This window comes from Amia ocellicauda (genome assembly GCF_036373705.1).
Source record: "Amia ocellicauda isolate fAmiCal2 chromosome 11 unlocalized genomic scaffold, fAmiCal2.hap1 SUPER_11_unloc_3, whole genome shotgun sequence".
NCBI lineage: Eukaryota > Metazoa > Chordata > Actinopteri > Amiiformes > Amiidae > Amia > Amia ocellicauda.
In genome coordinates this window covers 699458-725251 of record NW_027102661.1, presented here as the reverse complement: position 1 = coordinate 725251, position 25794 = coordinate 699458, and the positions used below count along the sequence as shown (strand labels likewise).

General features: G+C 43.8%; 6 non-coding genes across 6 annotated transcripts; all 6 read left to right on the top strand.

The window, feature by feature from the left end:
- Positions 1-6840: 6840 nt before the first annotated feature.
- On the top strand, positions 6841-6913 carry trnav-cac (transfer RNA valine (anticodon CAC)). The gene has a single exon. It is a non-coding gene; the product is annotated as a tRNA-Val (tRNA).
- A 541-nt stretch (positions 6914-7454) lies between these two features.
- On the top strand, positions 7455-7527 carry trnav-aac (transfer RNA valine (anticodon AAC)). The gene has a single exon. It is a non-coding gene; the product is annotated as a tRNA-Val (tRNA).
- Positions 7528-8424: 897 nt separating this feature from the next.
- On the top strand, positions 8425-8497 carry trnav-cac (transfer RNA valine (anticodon CAC)). Its single transcript has one exon. It is a non-coding gene; the product is annotated as a tRNA-Val (tRNA).
- A 12524-nt stretch (positions 8498-21021) lies between these two features.
- On the top strand, positions 21022-21094 carry trnav-aac (transfer RNA valine (anticodon AAC)). The gene has a single exon. It is a non-coding gene; the product is annotated as a tRNA-Val (tRNA).
- Positions 21095-21675: 581 nt separating this feature from the next.
- trnav-cac (transfer RNA valine (anticodon CAC)) lies at positions 21676-21748 on the top strand. Its single transcript has one exon. It is a non-coding gene; the product is annotated as a tRNA-Val (tRNA).
- A 1215-nt stretch (positions 21749-22963) lies between these two features.
- On the top strand, positions 22964-23036 carry trnav-cac (transfer RNA valine (anticodon CAC)). The gene has a single exon. It is a non-coding gene; the product is annotated as a tRNA-Val (tRNA).
- The last annotated feature ends 2758 nt before the right edge of the window (positions 23037-25794 follow it).

Sequence of the window (25794 nt, the reverse complement as noted above, 5' to 3'; positions counted from 1 at the left end):
TGACCTTCCTTTAGATCTATGATATAAGAAAAACACACAGTGTTGACCACAAGTGAAGGTCTGAAGACTTTGTACTTGACGACCGCTGTAAATGGTTTCTTGACAGTTGTTGAGCAGAAAGTTATTGATCTTCCGAGGGAAAGGTCTGAAATCCGGGGGGTTTCCATAGGAATCAAAAAATTCACCACGGTGGTCTTCCCTTAGATAAATAGCCAGCCAATGTTCTCCGGGCATATTTTTAGGGTGTGTGTTGATTATGTACATTGCAGGTAAATTCTTGATCTTAAATTTAGGCAGCTGATCGCAGGCGTAGACTCCTTGAAACAGTTTCCGTGAGCTGGCCAGGGCATTCATGATGTGGTTGAGCTCTCTGGTGTTCATTTTTATAATAATCATACAGAACGTTTCTCCTCTGATTCACCTCAATAATGTTGTCAAACACAGCATACACGACCATATTTACAGTGCGTGGTAGAGGCTGCTTGAAACGCATCTCCAAACGCATATTGCCCGTCTTCATCAGTGAAAAATGTTGTCCACACTCTTCGTCAGGGGTCAGGTTGAAACCGTACAGGGTGTAACCGCTGCAGTATTCCCGGCGATCGATCAGCAGAGTTTGATCCTTGAGATGGCGACCCGTAGCCAGTACTAGACTGTAATATTCACGAACCGCATTGCCGTTTTCAAAGTCAGGTTGAAAAGGTCTGGATGGAACCTGCACACCATCGACGTACAACGCAATAAATTCCGGGTTATAATGTTTAAAGTTAAAGGGGTTCTTGTTGTAAACCCCGGTAAATGCATCATTATCCACGAGACCTATAATAACCTGTTTTGGGAGCTGTCCTAGAAACAGATTTTCCTGGTTCATCACCCGTGTCCCTGAGGGGATACTGTGGACTTTCATATAGACTCTTTCGATCGGGTACTCGGCGTTTTCCGTCATTAACGCCTGCGCGTGTCCTAGTTTAACCGCCGGGAAGACGGACACTTTTTTCACAAACAGCGAGGCCGATAATATGGTCAGTTTATATTTTTCCGTATCAGGGGTCATCAGACAAAAAGCTCTTTTACTACGGATCATTTTAATTTTAATGTCTACCCCGTTGAGCATGAGTTTTTCTTGGAAAAATATGTCTGCATGGATATGCCCCATTAGCTCAAAGGTCCTCCCTTCTGTTGAAGAGGCCGTTCTTTTTTGCAAACCCTTATTGAGTCCCTCTGGATCCTTATCGTCCATAGCTACCGGGATGTCTTTGAAGAAAAGGCCGGGGCTGAACTGTTTGCTTAGGGTCTCCTCACTATAATTAAGGATACACTCCATCATGGCTCTATAGGGGTAAGTATTGCTGCATTGACTAATGAGCCGATCTCCCAGGGTCACATCCACCTGTGAAAACATGGTGGCCACCGGGTAATTGATGACCCCAGCGTTGGCCGTCTTCTCGATTGCATCGCCATCCTCATCAGTCACTTTACAGTTCATTAAAATAAATGTGTTATTCAAATCAATATAATCCTCGCCATTGCCAGCTATAAAAAACTCCAGAGGGGCCGTGTCTGAAATTGCAGAAAGAGGGGGAATCTCTACATATATGATCTTATCTATACTCGTTTGAGTGTATGGAACTGTAAACAGATCCAGTTCTGATTTGACGCATTCTTCCGATAGACTGTGGACAAAAGACATGTTTAAAAGATGTATCCTGAGGCTCTATTTTTCTTTCTTTGAGACTTTCTTTTTGCAGGTTTTTTCTTGTGCTGCTTCCTTCTCCGAGTGTATCCACGATATGTTGGAGAATGAGAGATTCTTCGTTTTTTGTTAGCCACGGATCTTCGTCGCCCCCTGGTGGACACATGCTGTTTCTTCTTTTACCCCCCTCCTCGCCATTACCATGAGACCCGAACCCTCCTGATGCTCATGGCTAGCTGCCCGGTTCATAACATTGGTGAACACGTCACTAACAATATTTTTAGCCGCTGATTTCAAGTGGGGTCTGGCTATAGCAAAGCCTCTCTTAAGCAGGGGTACGGCCATTCTAAAGAGACCACGAAAGAGTCCTCCTAGACCGGCGCCATACATTGTGGGGGCTCCTACAATACCGGGCAAGCCGTTCCCGGCTTGCATCTTGTAATAATCCACATAGGCGCTAGGATCTACATAACCCCTCGAGGTAGCCATTTTAATAATGTACACACTGTTTCAGGGGTCTAAAATGTAGTTTGACATTAACTTTACCGAAGCGGAAGGGTACGTTGATATTCTGATCCGATTTTACTTCGATCGTGATGTTGTCAAAGTGGATCTTTGAGACTGCTACGTAGTGTGGTTTGTCATAAGTAATTGTGACCATGTCATTGCTTTTACCTTTAATAAGTACATTTCTCAAAAGGGGGACATAACTATCCCCAACCCTCTGGTGGGTTATGATATCCGTATACACATAAAGAGTGTAAAAGCCGCCCCACCACTTCTGAGAACCTGCTCTCTGTGTCAGAATAGAACCCTAATATACGCCCCAGTTGGCCGCTGGTTTGAATGCTAATACCTGGTTTTGACACCTTGTACACTCTGTTTTTAATAGGGTTGTAATATAGCTTGATGTTGGGGGTGCCTTCTGAGAACTGTTTATGAATCTCATCTAATATTTTATCCACATTGTCATAATAACCTCCTTGTATCGTGAATGTCCATTGATTTTAACATCATCAAAAATGGCGAAGGTGGCATCCTTATCTTGTAAAACAGCCCAAGTGTAAGGATACTGTATTTCCGCCAACCCCACTTCCCACGACCCCCTTAGATCTATAGATTTTCCAAATTGTACCGTGTAACTGGATATTTCATTTTTAGGGTATATATCGAGAGAGGCGTTACTGGGTAGAGTCACGTAGAAGCCTCCTGATTCCATCTTGAGTACCGAAAGTAATGCCCCCATCACACCCGCGGGCATGTTGTTATAAGGATTGAATATCGCAAACCTGTTGTTCCGGGACCCAACTATTGAACTTTTCAGGCCATCCAAGCCATTTCACCAACACATATTTTTTCCGGTTCTGGGTTTTTTCAGCTAATATCTTTTCAACTCTGTATACACTGTCTTTACCCACAATCATTTTTTGTAACTCGGCTTCGTAAAACGTTCCTTCTATATCCTCCCCGTCATAGTCTTTTAACCGGTACACGGGGGGGTCTCTAGCCAACTGTTCGGTAACTGTAAAATATTCGTCAGAAAATGTTTGTTCATAACCTTTGGCAAAAGTACTCCTTAGCTTTGAAACGCGAACCACATCACCGATGTTGAACTTATAAGTAGTTTTTCCCTTCTTAATAAACGGTCCGTATAATTCTATATAGACCTTAAAAGAATTACTTTGATCAACATCTATAGGCTTCATTTTAATACTGGTGTGATACCCTTGGTTGTAAGCATCGATAAAATCCTGAACTTTATCAAAATACTTGAACGTGTTGACCGCTGTAAAATATCTCCAGATTTTGGTCTTTATGGTGCGGTTAAACCTCTCCACTACCGATGCCTTAAGCTCATTACCGGTGGTGAAATGATGTATTTTGTGTCTCTTCAGTAGATTCTGAAATTCTCTGTTGAGAAACTCTTTTCCTTTATCAGTCTGCAGATTTTTAGGACATCGACCCTGGGACAATATATCCTCAAAGGCCCTTGTCACCGCCCGACCTGTTTTATTATGTAGAATGCGAGCCCAGGCATATTTTGATAACACATCGATACACATCAACATCAATTTGTGACCATTGTTATGTTTTGATAAATTTGACATATCGACTAGATCCATTTGCCATTGTGAGTCTATGTCAGTTGCATATACGCGGTTTCTTTTAAAGTTAATCCTGAGAGGTTTATGTAAGGTATAGGCGTCTTGTTCCCGTAACCATTCTGAAACAACCACATCATTAACCTTCACTCCGGCCTCAGCGAATCCTCTTTGAAAACCCGGTCCAGACAAAAAGAAATCAGATGATTGGTTACTTGATCTATATCAACAAATATACCTGTTTCTTTATCTTGTAGGCACACACCTCAGTTACATATGTAAATAAAACAACAATATGACCTATTTTAAAAGTAAACAGAGGTGTATTAAACATGCTCAGTAAAAGGTCATACAGATGTTGATGAAATGGCCTAATATCATTCTTGGCCCCCTTGAGCGCTTCATCCCAGTGTTCGTACCCTCCGGTCTTTGTTACAGCAGCCATTAACTTTTCCAGGTTTGAAAGTTGATCCTCATCGATGGTTAAATCTGTAGAGAAAAGGCTCGCGTTGGCTACTTTTCTGTCAAGCACATGGTGTAATAGCGCTCTCAGGTTAGCTGCATGGTTAGCTGTTGATGACAGAACCAGTTGCAGAAGCAGTCCAGAACATTCCCCATGTTCAAAGTCCCTTAGTTCAGGTCAGAGTCTGAATCAGTGGCGTAGATGTCGAATTCTTCGTCGCTGCCCCCAGCTTTAACTTCTTTACGGAAGAAATAAGCTTTTAGCTTGCCAGCGGTTTTTCTACTCGGCTCATCCAGGTCATTGAGCAGCTGCCCAAGTTTCTCTATTATAAACGGCTCCTTTTTCAGCTCCAGCAAAATCTCATCTATGATTTTCTGGACTTGTCCCGCAGTGACATGTATGTGGGAGTAAGACAGCGCCTTGATTAGTGCCGGTTTCAGCCACGGTTTGTTGAGTCTTCTGTAAAACACGTTGAAATAGAACAGGAAATAGTAACGGTCTGGTTCAAACAAACAACTGTGTCTCAACTGACTGGGGTGATTCACTTCACACCCCCGACAGACTTCTTTCAGAGCTCGGTCGATGAGAGCACTCAGAATATACACCAGGGTGCTTTTAACTACTCTGCTTACTTGGTCACATACCCCGGGCATAAATCCTGCGTATTCATCACGCCCCCGGGACAGTCCGATGCTCATTGGGTCGCCTGGTGGTTTGTGGGGTGTTTCTACATCCATTGGACTGACCCCCTCCTGAGACGCACAGACGGTAGACAGTTCGGCAAAATCGAGGCCCTCCATGAGCTCCAGAGGCTGGGGATCCCCGAGACTCATTTGGACATCTATCGCACCGCATGTTGTTTCGTCCTGAGGGACCGGGGTCTGAGGTCTTGGAGGGTAACCGCAGTCAGAGGGTTCCGGAGTATATACAAAATCTGGGGAATAGAACCAGGGGTGATCCCGGGTTTGATGAGGCCTGTAGAGCCTGTCGACGTCCGCAGCTTTCGGGTAAGACATTCTCTTTAATTTTAAACCATGAATGAATTGTTGCGCCTTTTATCCTATCTCTTCACTACGTCACGACACACCGCCCTCTTAGAAGAGAGTAGCCCCTGAGCCGTCAGACGGCGTCAAACATAATTTCAGTAACCTGTTTTTCTGGATCCTCCACACCCCCTTCAATAGGGTTTGTAATCAGGGTACTGCTAAACAAAACCTTACGATCTGTAGTTAGAGATAGACTCTTCACCACTCTACCATAGTTCTGCAAGCTTTCCCATTCACCACCTTTCAAAACCCTGAGTCGGAGACTCCATTTTGCATTCTCTTGGACCCTCTTGCAAGCCTTCTAGAGTCTTATCCACAAGCCCCAGATCTCTCCAGGCCATCACCTTCAACCAGTCCTCATAAGAGTATTCAATTACCGTCTCAAAAGATTCCAACGTACCCTCCTTCTCTCCCAAAGCAAAAAGCTCCACTCCAACATAGCTGGGATCCCTTTTAAAGCGGTAACCCCGTCGAGCCCCCCAGAACAACACCCAGGAGCGTTCAATCTTTAAATTGGTGAGTACAGGAACCCTTGCCCGGGATTGTTTCTTGCGGGGTTTCATGTTGATGTCGCTGGACATGTTGAAGAAGCGGGATGTTTCTGATGCTGAGAATTAAAGAGGTATTGCCTAAAAGCAGCGCGGGTTCTTAAATAGAGAGGAGAGTTTCGGGGCATTGCCTTCAGAGGGGTGGGGGTATTTATGGGTGGCCTTGTTGTTCAGGGTTTTATGGGTGTACACTTTCTGACGGATATGACGTAGGAATAATTAAGGAAATAACTCTACCTAAAATCACGCCCCCCAATTACGACGTAGGAATATTAATAAGCTTAGGGCATACATCATAACAAAATAGGCCGCGCCCAAAAAACCCTACTATCTACTCTTATGTAGTTGAAGGCGCAGTATAGCTCTGATAGTCTGGTGGTGACGGAAGACCACCAGCCGTTTGAACAAGCCATTCAGCATCACCTTGTTGGGCTAAGTGCAGGCACTGTCAGAGCGCAGGGCGACCTGCCTTTGAAAGAGTTTCCTAAGTGTCCCGAAATCGGTGCACTCAGAGCGTCCGTCCGTCGACAGGTTGAAATTGTAAACGCGGGTGTAGCCACTTTTAATTAAAATCTGATGATGATGATGATGATGATGCTGTTCATGCTGTTGTTCTTGTTGTTCTTGTTGTCGTCGTGGTCGCTGTCATTATTATTGTTAAAGTAAAGCAGTAGATAGATTTGTTGCTACCGTAAGGTGTAGAAGGCACAATAGCTCTGTGATTGTCTGATGGTGGCACAAGACGAGCAGCAGCTGTTTGAACAAGCCATTGAGCATCACCTTGTTGGGGTAAGTGTAAGTCTTGTCATAGCTCAGGGCGTTCTTGCTTTGAAAGAGTTTCCAAAGTGTCCTGATGTGCCTTTGAGCAATGCAAAATAGGTCAGTGAAAATAGAAACCATTATCTCACAGGCTGGCCCACGGGAAACGCCTGTGCGCGTTTTACCAGCCTGCTTCGATGGAAGCCATTCGAAACGCCAGGACGGGTTGGTTTCCGTAGTGTAGTGGCTATCACGTTCGCCTCACACGCGAAAGGTCCCCGGTTCGAAACCGGGCGGAAACAACCCGCGGTGCACGCGTGCCAGTACCGTGTTACCCGTCCTCATCTCCATGCCCCAAGGCCGGCCGTCGTTTTCTCTTCCTCGGAGTGGCAAGAAATCCTGACCTTGAGAACAATCGATCGCAGAAGGGTAGCTTTGCGAGGCGCTGGAACTGACACTTTTAAAATCGATACATGTTGTTACTGTTACAATACGACCGTAGCAGGATCGGCGACATTGCTGTTACTCTTATGTAGTTGAAGGCGCAGTATAGCTCTGATAGTCTGGTGGTGACGGAAGACCACCAGCCGTTTGAACAAGCCATTCAGCATCACCTTGTTGGGCTAAGTGCAGGCACTGTCAGAGCGCAGGGCGTCCTGCCTTTGAAAGAGTTTCCGAAGTGTCCTGATGTGCCCTTTAGCAATGCCAAACAGGTCTGTGAAAATGGCATCCTTTCGCGGCACTTCAGACGCCATCTCACAGTCTAGCCGACCTGAAATTCCTGAGCCCGTTTTACCAGCAGGCTTCAACGATAACCGTTTGAAGCAAGACGCCGCGTTGTCAGTTTCCGTAGTGTAGCGGTTATCACGTTCGCCTAACGCGCGAAAGGTCCCCGGTTCGAAACCGGGCGGAAACAGCCTGCTGTGGGTTGGCCGTTTTCGTCCTGCTTGCCCTCGTGGTTCCCCGGAGGCGGTGGGTGGCTTTTCTTCATTGGAGTGCCCGAAATCGGTGCACTCAGAGCGTCCGTCTGTAGACAGTTTGAAATTGTAAACACTGGTGTAGCCACTTTTAATTAAAATCTGATGATGTTGTTGTTGTTGTTCTTGTTGTTGTTCTTGTTGTCATCGTGGTCGCCGTCATTATTATTGTTAAAGTAAAGCAGTAGTTAGATTTGTTGCTACCGTAAGGTGTAGAAGGCACAATAGCTCTGATAGTCTGGTGGTGAAGGAAGACCACCAGCCGTTTGAACAAGCCATTCAGCATCACCTTGTTGGGCTAAGTGCACGCACTGTCTGATCGCAGGGCGTCCTGCCTTTGAAAGAGTTTCCGAAGTATCCCGAAATCGGTGCACTCAGAGCGTCCGTCCGTCGACAGGTTGAAATTGTAAACGCTGGTGTAGCCACTTTTAATTAAAATCTGATAATGATGTTATTGTTCTTGTTGTTGTTGTTGTTGTTCTTGTTTTTCTTTTTGTCGTCGAGGTCGCCGTCATTATTATTGTTAAAGTAAAGCTACCGTAAGGTGTAGAAGGCACAATAGCTCTGTGATTGTCTGATGGTGGCACAAGACGAGCAGCAGCTGTTTGAACAAGCCAGTGAGCATCACCTTGTTGGGGTAAGTGTAAGTCTTGTCATAGCTCAGGGCGTTCTTCCTTTGAAAGAGTTTCCAAAGTGTCCTGATGTGTCCTTGAGCAATGCAAAATAGGTCAGTGAAAATAGAAACCTTTATCTCACAGGCTGGCCCACGGGAAACGCCTGTGCGCGTTTTACCAGCCGGCTTCGATGGGAGCCATTCAAAACACCACGACACGTCGGTTTCCGTAGTGTAGTGGCTATCACGTTCGCCTCACACGCGAAAGGTCCCTGGTTCGAAACCGGGCGGAAACAACCCGCGGTGCACGCGTGCTAGTGCTTTGTTATCTGTCCCTGTAACGCGGCCGGCCATCGTTTTCTCTTCCTCGGAGTGTCAAGAAATCCTGACCTTGAGAACAAACGATCACAGAAGGGTAGCTTTGCGAGGCGCTGGAACTGACAGTTTTAAAATCGATACATGTTGTTGCTGTTACAATACGACCGTAGCAGGATCGGCGACATTGCTGTTACTCTTATGAGTAGATAGTAGGGTTTTATGGGCGCGGCCTATTTTGTTATGACGTATGCCCTAAGCTTATTAATATTCCTACGTCATAATTGGGGGGCGTGATTTTAGGTAGAGTTATTTCCTTAATTATTCCTACGTCATATCCGTCAGAAAGTGTACACCCATAAAACCCTGAACAACAAGGCCGCCCATAACCTGTTGTTCTTGTTGTTCTTGTTGGTCAACTGTAGAGTGTGAATGGGTCGGCTCTTCCTGTAGTGTTTGGGGGTCTTTTTTAAATATACATGTAATGGTTTAGTAAATCTAAACCGTTATAAGATCAACAAGTTCTGTTGTCTGTAATGGTCCCAGGTCTTAACAATGCCAGTTTTGAATAGTGCGTTTATCATATTCACACTGTCTCTGTCTGTCTCTCTCTCTCTCTCGCCCAATCATTTTATAAGATCAACAAGTTCTGTTGTCTGTTATGATCCCAGGTCCTAACAATGCCTGTTTTGCATAGGGTACTTATGTTATCCACACTGTATCTGGCTCTGTCTCTCCCCTCAAATTTAATTAAAAATAAAATTAAAAAAGAGGGTGTGTGTGTGGGTGTTTGTGTGTATAGGTTAATTGTTTTTGTAAAAAAAAAAAAAAAAAGCTGTGGTTATATTTTATCTCTCACATAATGTGTTCAGTCGTTTTACTTAAATACATTCTAGGGTCTTAAAGCTCATAAGAGTTAGACTTAAGATAAGGATATGCTTTTAAGGTATTTTAGCAGTCTCAATCCCTGATGATAAGGAATCGTTTAAAAAATAAAAACAACTGATCACTCAATGCTAAATAGATCACAACACTCAAGGCTATATCACTCACACCATGGGCGGCGGGAGTGGGCTCAGACAACAGTACGTATGGCATGTGGTATCAAAACATTCAGAATACTTTTAACCTATATAATTTATAAGCTTTGTAAAATAAACCCAAATATCTCTTTTGCGGGTATAAACGCTGGTCTGAGTAGTTTGTGACTTGTTTAATACCAAACAAAGCATCGCTATTAAAAAAAAAAAAAAAAATCACTGTAAAAGCGCTAGTTATTTTAGATCTTTATAGTTATTTTCTTGGCTCAGGTTGTTTTTTAGCGCTTATAAAGGCCTGAAATATTCTTAGTGGTTTGTTGACTATAGGTCTTGATGCACAAAGGCCAGACCAGAACAATGCCTTACACGCAGATCCGGCATGTGGCCATCAGTATAAGTATGAAGGTCTGGTCTTCAGCTCGACAGACTCTTACTGACCTTTCGATTTAAGACTAAAGATCAACAATGTCCGGAAACAACATCAGCGACTTCGATTTAAATGAGTTTTTAGGCAAGTCTTCAGATTATTTTCATTGACTCAGAGCGTGTTGTGTGCATGTATTGTAAATAAGGCTATAACATCTGTTTTAAGTTCTGTAAAATTATTTTTCAGCCAGTCAACAGGAGTTAATTCCCAACGCTGAGGAGATCATCTGGAACAACGACGGTAAGATTTTTGTGTTTGCGCTCATGGGTTCTTATGTATGGGTGTGTGTGGTTTTGAAGCGGCTCATTAGAGTTATGAAAACGTTTTAATATATATTAATGCCGGTCTCTTTAATTACACAGAAACTATCGAAAGGCCTGTGATTAATGTCTCCGAGGATCGACCAAGAGAAGTGGTTGTCCCTAGACAGACTGTCTGCCGACCGGGTAAGAACTAAATCCCTGTTTGTTTGTATAACGTTTCTGTAAGATGTTTGAGTCCAGTTTTGTTAATTTTAAAAAATTATCCTGTCTAACAGTATTAAGAAACGTGGTTCGAGACAACGAAAGGCCTTCCACATCGAGGGCTTGTTTCGTTTTACCTTCGAGAACCGTAACCTTTCAAGAATCTGAAAGGCCGTCAGCCCCGGTATCTGATAGCTGTGAGTATATGTCTGCAGCCTGTAAGAGGTTAAAGCTTTTTATAAAGCGGTGTGGTTAAAGGTTAAACATGTCTCTTACCTTCACAGCGGTGCAAAAAGCTAAACCAGCCGAAAAAAATAAGAAACGATTATTCTGTGGAGGTAAGTAAGATCTTTCAAACTTTAATGTTTTTAAAAGGGCTTTGTTTGCCCGTTGAGGGCTAATATTTAAGCGATGGGTGACCGTTTCCTGTAGGGCGGGGGGTTCTGGGAAAGATCTTTAGAAGTCCGGACAGGTCTAGGCTTGTTTCTGGGGATCGTGTTTAGAAATGACCGATTGCCGTACCGTCTGGTTAGGAAGTAAAGCCGTCCGAAAGGGTTTAGTAAGTTGTTTGACTTATCTCCCGCTATTATACTTCTGTTTTAAAGTGGTTGTAGGAAAAGGCTTGAAGGTGTTCATTGTATTTAATATTTAAACAGATCGTGAAAACGTTTGTGAAACAGGAAGTCCCGGGATCAGGAATCGTTTACACTTGGAAGGTTCGTTTAAAAATGAAATGTTGTTGTGTGTGTGTGTGTTTTATTAACAATATTACAGTTTTTAAAGAAACATTTAAGAAACAGTTTATTTACAGCGGCTTCTCTGTTTTACATTTATTATCAAGTCCTAATAAATATATTGTCTGTAAATAATATTGCGTTGTAGTGAATGTCTAAGGCTATTTTCAAAGGTCTAAAAAAGCTAAAGGTTTTGAATGTCCTGGACATGTTGTTTTAAGTTTGATTTCTGTCGCCGTTTAAAGATGTAAATGTAATGTATATTTTTATTCTTCCCAAGACTCTTGGGATAGTCATTCTGTGGATGAGCTATTGAGAACAATTACCCCGTCTAAGTGGGATCAAACATCTTCCCCGGTGAGATCACCGAGAGGATCCCCCACGGTGGTCTTGGAGACCCCCCAACATCTACTCAGGCCACAGCCTTCTGGGGGTAATTCAACACCCCAGATTCAGCCCGCCGCATTGTCGGGCGGAACAAATACAGGCATCCAACAACCTCATGGGTCGCCGTCAGTCAGGGCTGACACACCACCCAACGACGGCCTGGTTTCAACATCGTCCCCCCAGACCCGTTTCATGGCTACAGAAACGCGGAACAGTACCCCGCGCTTGGCCAGGGTGTCACCGCAATGGCCTTCTTGGTCTCCGTCCATGAGTATACGCTCGCTCCCTGCCTCCTTCGACCGAGATTTACCGGAGCGACCATCCTTTGAAGCTGAGCCAGGCCACCAGCCCCCGGAGCTACTTCCTGAAGGTCGGCATGAGTTGCTACATACTTTGTTACAAAATCAAAGACTTGTGTTAGTGGGGCAAAACCTGGTGATAGAGAGCCAAAACACCCTTATTAATACCCTTACTAACGAATTGTACCGTATTTAATGTTTTAATAGACACAAAACGCCTTACTATTGTGGGTTGTTGGAAAAATAAAAAATAAATTAAAAAATGTCCTGACTTGGTAAAAGAACTCACAAACTAAAGGATTATGAACAAGCTAGGGCCCCAAAAAGACCTTCCCGAGAGAACATCCCCGGCCCTGTTGTGAACTCCTCTGATGTCCCAATGAACCTGGAACTATTACAAATGATAAATGATTTAAATAACCCCCAATTACCACCGATAGAATGTGAATTAACAGACTTACCGGTGAACCCCGACCTGTTACAGATGGTCAATGATCTAAATAACCACCTCCCACCGGTAGCGCTTATAGAGGTTCACCCCCTAGTTCACCCCGATTTGTTTGAAATGGTGGAGGCTTTGGAGGAGCTACCCCGACCAAATTCTGCCCCTATTATAAATGATTTGAGACAATTAGAACACAGGATGGCGGCAGAAGCAGCCATCACTATAGAGGAGGGTCTTGACATTAACCGGTTGGATATCTTTGAAGGACTTTTACAGGCTTTAAATGAGCCTCCTCAAAAAGGGGGTTTTGTAGATGTCAGCAGTGGGGGTGTTCGGAATGTGGAGGGTTCTGAGACTGATAAGGCTGTGGAGGACATGCTCTGTGAGAATGTAGGGGGTGAAGGCTTTGTTCAAAATGATGATGTGTCCAAGAGTACCAGTGATCCCGTGATTATAGATAGACCGGCCTATAACAATTTTGAAATGATTCAGCGTTTTAATTTTGCAGAACTTTTAAATTGTGACAATTATGCAGAAATATTTGTCAACATACACGAGGCCTTGCAGAAAATGCTTGAACAGGTTGCTGAAAGGGTCAGACCTCGAGATGTTGTACAGTTAGAACTCAGAGGGGATGATTTGTTTAGCAACCTATCTGTAATGCTGAGTGGAGATAATTTAGATGTCTGGCTAAAATCGAAGCGTTATTGCAAAGTAACGCAGCCATCTTAGCTGATGAAAGTCTGTCTCTGGTAATGAATGTGGTTCGTAACCCTGAGGGTGGGGCGCTTAGAAGACTGTCGAAATGCTTGAAGAACGACATAATTAGGACCAAGCTCAGGCAATTAGTGGTGAGTTCCAGTGGGGACAATAAGCTCTGTTTTGCTTACAGTTTAATAAAACTACTCACCCCCGACATGCCTGAACCCCAAGCTCTGCAAGAGGCTTTAATGCTTCATCAGAGGGCCGGCTTAAACTCTCAACAGATGGTTGCCTTTTCAGACATCACCAAGTTTGAGGAGTTGTTGTCTTTAAAAATTGTTGTGTGGTACCGTTGTGAGGTAAAGGAAGTATTTGTGAAATTTCAGATACATCCTGAAACCCATACACAGACACTGTTTCTCTTCCTAAGTGATAGTCATTACTTTGGAATAAAGAGTTTGACGGCTTTTTTGGGTTGTTCGTATGTTTGTCATTGGTGTTATAAGGCCTTCAATGATAAGCTTAAGCACCGCTGTGACGGTTACTGTAACGTCTGTTTCAATCCGCAATGTCGTAAGGGTTTGGCCCCTACCATCCGATGTAAAGATTGCTTAAGGATTTGTCTCTCAGCGTTCTGTTTTTCCGAGCATAAGGTACAGAGGGCCGCTGCTGAGGGGGTTAAAAAACGGAGTTATTGTGATCAAACTAAATATTGCCCGCAGTGTTGCCTCCAGTACCGTTTTCATGAGGTTAAACCACACAAATGTCTGGAGCCGAGATGCAGGATCTGTAATGCTGATTTAACCCCGGGGTCCGAACACCAGTGCTTTATTCAGCCGGTTAAAAAGGAGCCGCCGCACAACCGATATGTCTTTTTTGCTTTTGAATGCCGGCAAGAAAACGGGGTCCACGTTGCTAATTATATACACTGTATTGACATGTTGGATCGTGAGTGGTCAGCTAGCGGTGAGAGTTGTGTCAGGGATTTCTTTACGCGGTATCGCGGTCCAAAATACCTCAATTACACATTTATTGCCCACAATGCTAAGGGTTATGATTCTTACATTTTGATGAAGTATCTGGTGGAAAATGGGGTGACCCCAAAAATAATAGCTCAGGGTAGCAAGATCATGTGTTTCACCGACGAAGCTTTCAACTAACGTTACATAGACTCGTTAAATTTCCTCCCCATGAAATTGAGCGCTTTGCCTAAGGCTCTGGGTTTTGAGGCTCAGAAGAAAGGTTGGTTCTGCCATTTTTTTAATACTAAGGACACTCAAAATTATCGAGGGTCCTACCCGCCCGCCTCTTATTATGGGGTTGATACTATGATGTCTCATGAGAGGGAGGAATTCTTTAAATGGTACAATACGGTTAAGGGAGGTGTTTTTGATTTCCGAGAAGAGATGGCCGCTTATTGTAAAAATGATGTGGTGATCCTTAAAGAAGCCTGTGTGCGTTTCCGCGCCGAGGTTATCAACACATCGGGTCTCGACCCTTTGCAAAGTGTGACCATAGCGTCTCTCTGCATGAAAATGTATCGGTCCAATTTCTTGCAGAAAAACACTATAGCGGTCACCACTTCTGACAACTATCGTGCTAGACAAAAGAACTTTTCGACTGTCTCCATACAGTGGCTGGAATACCTGAGTGCCCGGGATAACATCTTCATCAGACATGCTTTAAATCAAGGGGAAGTCAAAATGGGGCCTTATTACTTAGACGGTTTTAGCGACGTGTCCGGGCGGCGTACCGCTTATGAGTTTGCAGGTTGTATTTACCATGGCTGTCCTCAGTGCTTCGACCCAAACACCTTTAACCCCGTAACACAAAAACTCTGCGGTGATATGTACTATGATTTCCAGGAACGAATTGAAACTTTAAAAAACACCTATGGTTTGAACGTGCTGGTGATTTGGAAACACGAGTGGACGACCCTGAAGCAACAGGAAGCGGGGGTACAACGGTTTATGGAAACCTTGGACTTTCCTGAACGTCTAGAGCCCCGGGATGCGTTATTTGGGGGTCGTACCAACGCCCTCTGTTTACATTATGAGGTAAAGGAGGGTGAGAGAGTAGATTACTATGATTTCACCAGTCTGTACCCTTATGTCAACAAGACCAAAATGTACCCGGTGGGGCGTCCAACCATTGTTTATCGTGACTTTCTCGAAATCGGACATTACTTTGGTTTGATCAAAGTCACCATGTACCCTCCTCGCGAGCTGTTCTTACCCGTGTTGCCTTACAGGTGTTCGGGAAAATTGATATTCCCTCTGTGTAGAACGTGTGTGGAAACTGAAAATCAAACTACCTCTTGTCTGCACAGTGATGAAGAGAGAGCGCTGACGGGTGTCTGGTGTAGCATTGAGCTTGACAAGGCGGTGGAGAAAGGTTACAGAGTCGGTAAGGTGAATGAGGTTTGGCATTTTTCTGAAAAATCTGATACTCTTTTTGCTGATTACATTATGACCCATCTGAAAGGGAAACAGGAGGCATCGGGCTATCCCTCATGGTGTGTTGACTCCGCGGCCAAAGAGCGATACGTTCAGCAATATTTTGAAAAGGAAGGGATCCGTCTAGAGCCGGGGAACATAACTGTCAACCCCGCCAAGAGACAAATGTCCAAACTGATTTTAAACAGTCTGTGGGGTAAGTTTGGGGAAAGAAATTACCGTCTAAACACAACCTTGATTAAAACCCCTGAACAGTTTATAGAATTTATGTTTTCCAAACAACATGCAGTATCACACTTTCAATTCTTAAATGACCACGTGGCACAGGTCCAGTTGAGGGCCCCTAAAGATTTCCCCACCAAACAGGGGAACGTTAATGTTTTCATAGCGGTTTTTACCACGGCTTACGCCCGGCTTGAACTGTACAACTTAATGGATCAGTTGCAGGAACGCACGCTCTATCATGATACTGACTCTGTAATTTTAGCTCAAAGGTCCTCCCTTCTGTTGAAAATGCCGTTCTTTTTTGCAAACCCTTATTGAGTCCCTCCGGATCCTTGTCGTCCATAGCTTCCGGGATGTCTTTGAAGAAAAGGCCGGGGTTGAACTGTTTGCTTAGGGTCTCCTCACTATAATTAAGGATACACTCCATCATGGCTCTATAGGGGTAAGTATTGCTGCTTTGACTAATGAGCCGATCTCCCAGGGTCACATCCACCTGTGAAAACATGGTGGCCACCGGGTAATTGATGACCCCAGCGTTGGTCGTCTTCTCGATTGCATCGCCATCCTCATCAGTCACTTTACAGTTCATTAAAATAAATGTGTTATTCAAATCAATATAATCCTCGCCATTGCCAGCCATAAAAAACTCCAGAGGGGCCGTGTCTGAAATTGCAGAAAGAGGGGGAATCTCTACATATATGATCTTATCTATACTCGTTTGAGTGTATGGAACTGTAAACAGATCCAGTTCTGATTTGACGCATTCTTCCGATAGACTGTGGACAAAAGACATGTTTAAAAGATGTATCCTGAGGCTCTATTTTTCTTTCTTTTAGACTTTCTTTTTGCAGGTTTTTTCTTGTGCTGCTTCCTTCTCCGAGTGTTTCCACGATATGTTGGAGAATGAGAGATTCTTCGTTTTTTGTTAGCCACGGATCTTCGTCGCCCTGGTGGACACATGCTGTTTCTTCTTTTACCCCCCCTCCTCGCCATTACCATGAGACCCGAACCCTCCTGATGCTCATGGCTAGCTGCCCGGTTCATAACATTGGTGAACACGTCACTAACAATATTTTTAGCCGCTGATTTCAAGTGGGGTCTGGCTATAGCAAAGCCTCTCTTAAGCAGGGGTACGGCCATTCTAAAGAGACCACGAAAGAGTCCTCCTAGACCGGCGCCATACATTGTGGGGGCTCCTACAAAACCGGGCAAGCCGTTCCATCTTGCATCTTGTAATAATCCACATAGGCGCTAGGATCTACATAACCCCTCGAGGTAGCAATTTAATAATGTACACACTGTTTCAGGGGTCGAAAATGTAGTTTGACATTAACTTTACCGAAGCGGAAGGGTACGTTGATATTCTGATCCGATTTTACTTCGATCGTGATGTTGTCAAATTGGGTCTTTGAGACTGGTACGTAGTGTGGTTTGTCATAAGTAATTGTGACCATGTCATTGCTTTTACCTTTAATAAGTACATTTCTCAAAAGGGGGACATAACTATCCCCGACCCTCTGGTGGGTTATGATATCCGTATACACATAAAGAGTGTAAAAGCCGCCCCACCACTTCTGAGAACCTGCTCTCTGTGTCAGAATAGAACCCAAATATACGCCCCAGTTGGCCGCTGGTTTGAATGCTAATACCTGGTTTTGACACCTTGTACACTCTGTTTTTAATAGGGTTGTAATATAGCTTGATGTTGGGGGTGCCTTCTGAGAACTGTTTATGCATCTCATCTAATATTTTATCCACATTGTCATAATAACCTCCTTGTATCGTGAATATCCATTGATTTTAACATCATCAAAAATGGCGAAGGTGGCATCCTTATCTTGTAAAACAGCCCAAGTGTAAGGATACTGTATTTCCGCCAACCCCACTTCCCACGACCCCCTTAGATCTATAGATTTTCCAAATTGTACCGTGTAACTGGATATTTCATTTTTAGGGTATATATCGAGAGAGGCGTTACTGGGTAGAGTCATGTAGAAGCCTCCTGATTCCATCTTGAGTACCGAAAGTAATGCCCCCAACACACCCACGGGCATGTTGTTATAAGGATTGAATATCGCAAACCTGTTGTTCCGGGACCCAACTATTGAACTTTTCAGGCCATCCAAGCCATTTCACCAACACGTATTTTTTCCGGTTCTGGGTTTTTTCAGCTAATATCTTTTCAACTCTGTATACACTGTCTTTACCCACAATCATTTTTTGTAACTCGGCTAACCTTTGGCAAAAGAACTCCTTAGCTTTGAAACGCGAACCACATCACCGATGTTGAACTTATAAGTAGTTTTTCCCTTCTTAATAAATGGTCCGTATAATTCTTTATAGACCTTAAAAGAATTACTTTGATCAACATCTATAGGCTTCATTTTAATACTGGTGTGATACCCTTGGTTGTAAGCATCGATAAAATCCTGAACTTTATCAAAATACTTGAACGTGTTGACCGCTGTAAAATATCTCCAGATTTTGGTCTTCATGGTGCGGTTAAACCTCTCCACTACCAATGCCTTAAGCTCATTACCGGTGGTGAAATGATGTATTTTGTGTCTCTTCAGTAGATTCTGAAATTCTCTGTTGAGAAACTCTTTTCCTTTATCAGTCTGCAGTTTTTTAGGACATCGACCCTGGGACAATATATCCTCAAAGGCCCTTGTCACCGCCCGACCTGTTTTTTTATGTAGAATGCGAGCCCAGGCATATTTTGATAACACATCGATACACATCAACATCAATTTGTGACCATTGTTATGTTTTGATAAATTTGACATATCGACTAGATCCATTTGCCATTGTGAGTCTATGTCAGTTGCATATACGCGGTTTCTTTTAAAGTTAATCCTGAGAGGTTTATGTAAGGTATAGGCGTCTTGTTCCCGTAACCATTCTGAAACAACCACATCATTAACCTTCACTCCGGCCTCAGCGAGTCCTCTTTGAAAACCCTTCTTACCCGCCAAACCCCCAATCTTGGCTGGGTTGTAGTATAGTTCCTGCATTTGGGGAGCTTGCCGAGTCATTCTGTCAAATAACCAAACAGACCCACACTATGCGCAAAGTTTTTATACAAGGTTTTTTATTCAACTTCAGGAGAGCAGATACCCCTTTTTAGACATTTGAGAAAAGTATAACATACACAACAATTTTTTCTACGGTCCAGACAAAAAGAAATCAGATGATTGGTTACTTGATCTATATCAACAAATATACCTGTTTCTTTATCTTGTAGGCACACACCTCAGTTACATATGTAAATAAAACAACAATATGACCTATTTTAAAAGTAAACAGAGGTGTATTAAACATGCTCAGCAAAAGGTCATACAGATGTTGATGAAATGGCCTAATATCATTCTTGGCCCCCTTGAGCGCTTCATCCCAGTGTTCGTACCCCCCGGTCTTTGTTACAGCAGCCATTCACTTTTCCAGGTTTGAAAGTTGATCCTCATCGATGGTTAAATCTGTAGAGAAAAGGCTCGCGTTGGCTACTTTTCGGTCAAGCACATGGTGTAATAGCGCTCTCAGGTTAGCTGCAGAGTGTTGATGACAGAACCAGTTGCAGAAGCAGTCCAGAACATTCCCCATGTTCAAAGTCCCTTAGTTCAGGTCAGAGTCTGAATCAGTGGCGTAGATGTCGAATTCCTCGTCGCTGCCCCCAGCTTTAACTTCTTTATGGAAGAAATAAGCTTTTAGCTTGCCAGCGGTTTTTCTACTCGGCTCATCCAGGTCATTGACCAGCTGCCCAAGTTTCTCTATTATAAACGGCTCCTTTTTCAGCTCCAGCAAAATCTCATCTATGATTTTCTGGACTTGTCCCGCAGTGACATGTATGTGGGAGTAAGACAGCGCCTTGATTAGTGCCGGTTTCAGCCACGGTTTGTTCAGTCTTCTGTAAAACACGTTGAAATAGAACAGGAAATAGTAACGGTCTGGTTCAAACAAACAACTGTGTCTCAACTGACTGGGGTGATTCACTTCACACCCCCGACAGACTTCTTTCAAAGCTCTGTCGTTGAGAGCACTCAGAATATACACCAGGGTGCTTTTAACCACTCTGCTTACTTGGTCACATACCCCGGGCATAAATCCTGCGTCTTCATCACGCCCCTGGGACAGTCCGATGCTCATTGGGTCGCCTGGTGGTTTGTGGGGTGTTTCTACATCCATTGGACTGACCCCCTCCTGAGACGCACAGACGGTAGACAGTTCGGCAAAATCGAGGCCCTCCATGAGCTCCAGAGGCTGGGGATCCCCGAGACTCATTTGGACATCCATCGCACCGCATGTTGTTTCGTCCTGAGGGACCGGGGTCTGAGGTCTTGGAGGGTAACCGCAGTCAGAGGGTTCCAGAGTGTATACAAAATCTGGGGAATAGAACCAGGGGTGATCCCGGGTTTGAAGAGGCCTGTAGAGCCTGTCGACGTCCGCAGCTTTCGGGTAAGACATTCTCTTTAATTTTAAACCATGAATGAATTGTTGCGCCTTTTATCCTATCTCTTCACTACGTCACGACACACCGCCCTCTTAGAAGAGAGTAGCCCCTGAGCCGTCAGACCCCCCTCCAAAACCCCACACGTCGTCGGTTTTATCATCGTCGTCGTCATTCAAGGGGGATATATAATCCATAATCCAGCATATTCTCCTTCTAACCAAATCCAGTTGCGAACATTTGGTCAAGATGTCAAAACCATCATTTATACAGTTTATGACCTCTTTCAAGAACGGCCAGTCCACGGCGTCAAACATAATTTCTGTAACCTGTTTTTCTGGATCCTCCACACCCCCTTCAATAGGGTTTGTAATCAGGGTACTGCTAAACAAAACCTTACGATCTGTAGTTTGAGATAGACTCTTCACCACTCTACCGTAGTTCTGCAAGCTTTCCCATTCACACCTTTCAAAACCCTGAGTCGGAGACTCCATTTCGCATTCTCTTGGACCCTCTTGCAAGCCTTCTAGAGTCTTATCCACAAGCCCCAGATCTCTCCAGGCCATCACCTTCAACCAGTCCTCATAAGAGTATTCAATTACCGTCTCAAAAGGTTCCAACGTACCCTCCTTCTCTCCCAAAGCAAAAAGCTCCACTCCAACACAGCTGGGATCCCTTTTAAAGCGCAGGGCGACCTGCCTTTGAAAGAGTTTCCAAAGTGTCCTGATGTGCCCTTTAGCAATGCCAAACAGGTCTGTGAAAATGGCATCCTTTCGCGGCACTTCAGACGCCATCTCACAGTCTAGCCGACCTGAAATGCGTGAGCCCGTTTTACGAGCAGGCTTCAACGGTAACCGTTTGAAGCAAGACGTTGCGGTGTCAGTTTCCGTAGTGTAGCGGTTATCACGTTCGCCTAACACGCGAAAGGTCCCCGGTTCGAAACCGGGCGGAAACAGCCTGCTGTGGGCCGGTCCGTTTCATCCTGTTTGCCCTCGTGGTTCCCCGGAGGCGGTGGGTAGCTTTTCTTCATTGGAGTGCCCGAAATCGGTGCTCTCAGAGCGTCCGTCCGTCGACAGGTTGAAATTGTAAACGCTGGTGTAGCCACTTTTAATTAAAATCTGATGATGATGATGATGATGATGTTGTTGTTGTTGTTGTTCCTGTTGTTGTTCTTGTTGTCATCGTGGTCGCCGTCATTATTATTGTTAAAGTAAAGCAGTAGTTAGATTTGTTGCTACCGTAAGGTGCAGAAGGCACAATAGCTCTGTGATTGTCTGATGGTGGCACAAGACGAGCAGCAGCTGTTTGAACAAGCCATTGAGCATCACCTTGTTGGGGTAAGTGTAAGTCTTGTCATTGCTCAGGGCGTTCTTCCTTTGAAAGAGTTTCCAAAGTGTCCTGATGTGCCCTTGAGCAATGCAATATAGGTCAGTGAAAATAGAAACCTTTATCTCACAGGCTGGCCCACGGGAAACGCCTGTGTGCGTTTTACCAGCCGGCTTCGATAGGAGTTATTCGAAATACCAGGACGGGTTGGTTTCCGTAGTGTAGTGGCTATCACGTTTGCCTCACACGCGAAAGGTCCCCGGTTCGAAACCGGGTGGAAACAACCCGTGGTGCACGTGTGCCAGTGCCGTGTTACCCGTCCCCCATCTCTCTGCCCCAAGGGTGGCTGTCATTTTCTCTTCCTCGGAGTGGCAAGAAATCCTGACCTTGAGAACAAACGATGTATGAAGGGTAGCTTTGCGAGGCGCTGGAACTGACACTTTTAAAATCGATACATGTTGTTGCTGTTACAATACGACCGTAGCAGGATCGGCGACATTGCTGTTACTCTTATGTAGTTGAAGGCGCAAAATAGCTCTGATAGTCTGGTGGTGACGGAAGACCACCAGCCGTTTGAACAAGCCATTCAGCATCACCTTGTTGGGCTAAGTGCAGGCACTGTCTGATCGCAGGGCGTCCTGCCTTTGAAAGAGTTTCCGAAGTATCCCGAAATCGGTGCACTCAGAGCGTCCGTCCGTCGACAGGATGAAATTGTAAACGCTGGTGTAGCCACTTTTAATTAAAATCTGATGATGATGATGATGATGATGTTGTTGTTCTTGTTGTTGTTCTTGTTGTTCTTGTTGTCGTCGTGGTCGCCGTCATTATTATTGTTAAAGTAAAGCAGTAGTTAGATTTGTTGCTACCGTAAGGTGTAGAAGGCACAATAGCTCTGATAGTCTGGTGGTGAAGGAAGACCACCAGCCGTTTGAACAAGCCATTCAGCATCACCTTGTTGGGCTAAGTGCACGCACTGTCTGATCGCAGGGCGTCCTGCCTTTGAAAGAGTTTCCGAAGTATCCCGAAATCGGTGCACTCAGAGCGTCCGTCCGTCGACAGGTTGAAATTGTAAACGCTGGTGTAGCCACTTTTAATTAAAATCTGATGATGATGTTATTGTTCTTGTTGTTGTTGTTGTTGTTCTTGTTTTTCTTTTTGTCGTCGAGGTCGCCGTCATTATTATTGTTAAAGTAAAGCTACCGTAAGGTGTAGAAGGCACAATAGCTCTGTGATTGTCTGATGGTGGCACAAGACGAGCAGCAGCTGTTTGAACAAGCCAGTGAGCATCACCTTGTTGGGGTAAGTGTAAGTCTTGTCATAGCTCAGGGCGTTCTTCCTTTGAAAGAGTTTCCAAAGTGTCCTGATGTGTCCTTGAGCAATGCAAAATAGGTCAGTGAAAATAGAAACCTTTATCTCACAGGCTGGCCCACGGGAAACGCCTGTGCGCGTTTTACCAGCCGGCTTCGATGGGAGCCATTCGAAACACCACGACAGGTCGGTTTCCGTAGTGTAGTGGCTATCACGTTCGCCTCACACGCGAAAGGTCCCTGGTTCGAAACCGGGCGGAAACAACCCGCGGTGCACGCGTGATAGTGCTTTGTTATCTGTCCCTGTAACGCGGCCGGCCATCGTTTTCTCTTCCTCGGAGTGTCAAGAAATCCTGACCTTGAGAACAAACGATCACAGAAGGGTAGCTTTGTGAGGCGCTGGAACTGACAGTTTTAAAATCGATACATGTTGTTGCTGTTACAATACGACCGTAGCAGGATCGGCGACATTGCTGTTACTCTTATGAGTAGATAGTAGGGTTTTATGGGCGCGGCCTATTTTGTTATGACGTATGCCCTAAGCTTATTAATATTCCTACGTCATAATTGGGGGGCGTGATTTTAGGTAGAGTTATTTCCTTAATTATTCCTACGTCATATCCGTCAGAAAGTGTACACCCATAAAACCCTGAACAACAAGGCCGCCCATAACCTGTTGTTCTTGTTGTTCTTGTTGGTCAACTGTAGAGTGTGAATGGGTCGGCTCTTCCTGTAGTGTTTGGGGGTCTTTTTTAAATATACATGTAATGGTTTAGTAAATCTAAACCGTTATAAGATCAACAAGTTCTGTTGTCTGTAATGGTCCCAGGTCTTAACAATGCCAGTTTTGAATAGTGCGTTTATCATATTCACACTGTCTCTGTCTGTCTCTCTCTCTCTCTCGCCCAATCATTTTATAAGATCAACAAGTTCTGTTGTCTGTTATGATCCCAGGTCCTAACAATGCCTGTTTTGCATAGGGTACTTATGTTATCCACACTGTATCTGGCTCTGTCTCTCCCCTCAAATTTAATTAAAAATAAAATTAAAAAAGAGGGTGTGTGTGTGGGTGTTTGTGTGTATAGGTTAATTGTTTTTGTAAAAAAAAAAAAAAAAAGCTGTGGTTATATTTTATCTCTCACATAATGTGTTCAGTCGTTTTACTTAAATACATTCTAGGGTCTTAAAGCTCATAAGAGTTAGACTTAAGATAAGGATATGCTTTTAAGGTATTTTAGCAGTCTCAATCCCTGATGATAAGGAATCGTTTAAAAAATAAAAACAACTGATCACTCAATGCTAAATAGATCACAACACTCAAGGCTAAATCACTCACACCATGGGTGGCGGGGGTGGGCTCAGACAACAGTACGTATGGCATGTGGTATCAAAACATTCAGAATACTTTTAACCTATATAATTTATAAGCTTTGTAAAATAAACCCAAATATCTCTTTTGCGGGGATAAACGCTGTTCTGAGTAGTTTGTGACTTGTTTAATACCAAACAAAGCATCGCTATTAAAAAAAAAAAAAAATCACTGTAAAAGCGCTAGTTATTTTAGATCTTTATAGTTATTTTCTTGGCTCAGGTTGTTTTTTAGCGCTTATAAAGGCCTGAAATATTCTTAGTGGTTTGTTGACTATAGGTCTTGATGCACAAAGGCCAGACCAGAACAATGCCTTACACGCAGATCCGGCATGTGGCCATCAGTATAAGTATGAAGGTCTGGTCTTCAGCTCGACAGACTCTTACTGACCTTTCGATTTAAGACTAAAGATCAACAATGTCCGGAAACAACATCAGCGACTTCGATTTAAATGAGTTTTTAGGCAAGTCTTCAGATTATTTTCATTGACTCAGAGCGTGTTGTGTGCATGTATTGTAAATAAGGCTATAACATCTGTTTTAAGTTCTGTAAAATTATTTTTCAGCCAGTCAACAGGAGTTAATTCCCAACGCTGAGGAGATCATCTGGAACAACGACGGTAAGATTTTTGTGTTTGCGCTCATGGGTTCTTATGTATGGGTGTGTGTGGTTTTGAAGCGGCTCATTAGAGTTATGAAAACGTTTTAATATATATTAATGCCGGTCTCTTTAATTACACAGAAACTATCGAAAGGCCTGTGATTAATGTCTCCGAGGATCGACCAAGAGAAGTGGTTGTCCCTAGACAGACTGTCTGCCGACCGGGTAAGAACTAAATCCCTGTTTGTTTGTATAACGTTTCTGTAAGATGTTTGAGTCCAGTTTTGTTAATTTTAAAAAATTATCCTGTCTAACAGTATTAAGAAACGTGGTTCGAGACAACGAAAGGCCTTCCACATCGAGGGCTTGTTTCGTTTTACCTTCGAGAACCGTAACCTTTCAAGAATCTGAAAGGCCGTCAGCCCCGGTATCTGATAGCTGTGAGTATATGTCTGCAGCCTGTAAGAGGTTAAAGCTTTTTATAAAGCGGTGTGGTTAAAGGTTAAACATGTCTCTTACCTTCACAGTGGTGCAAAAAGCTAAACCAGCCGAAAAAAATAAGAAACGATTATTCTGTGGAGGTAAGTAAGATCTTTCAAACTTTAATGTTTTTAAAAGGGCTTTGTTTGCCCGTTGAGGGCTAATATTTAAGCGATGGGTGACCGTTTCCTGTAGGGCGGGGGGTTCTGGGAAAGATCTTTAGAAGTCCGGACAGGTCTAGGCTTGTTTCTGGGGAACGTGTTTAGAAATGACCGATTGCCGTACCGTCTGGTTAGGAAGTAAAGCCGTCCGAAAGGGTTTAGTAAGTTGTTTGGCTTATCTCCCGCTATTATACTTCTGTTTTAAAGTGGTTGTAGGAAAAGGCTTGAAGGTGTTCATTGTATTTAATATTTAAACAGATCGTGAAAACGTTTGTGAAACAGGAAGTCCCGGGATCAGGAATCGTTTACACTTGGAAGGTTCGTTTAAAAATGAAATGTTGTTGTGTGTGTGTGTGTTTTATTAACAATATTACAGTTTTTAAAGAAACATTTAAGAAACAGTTTATTTACA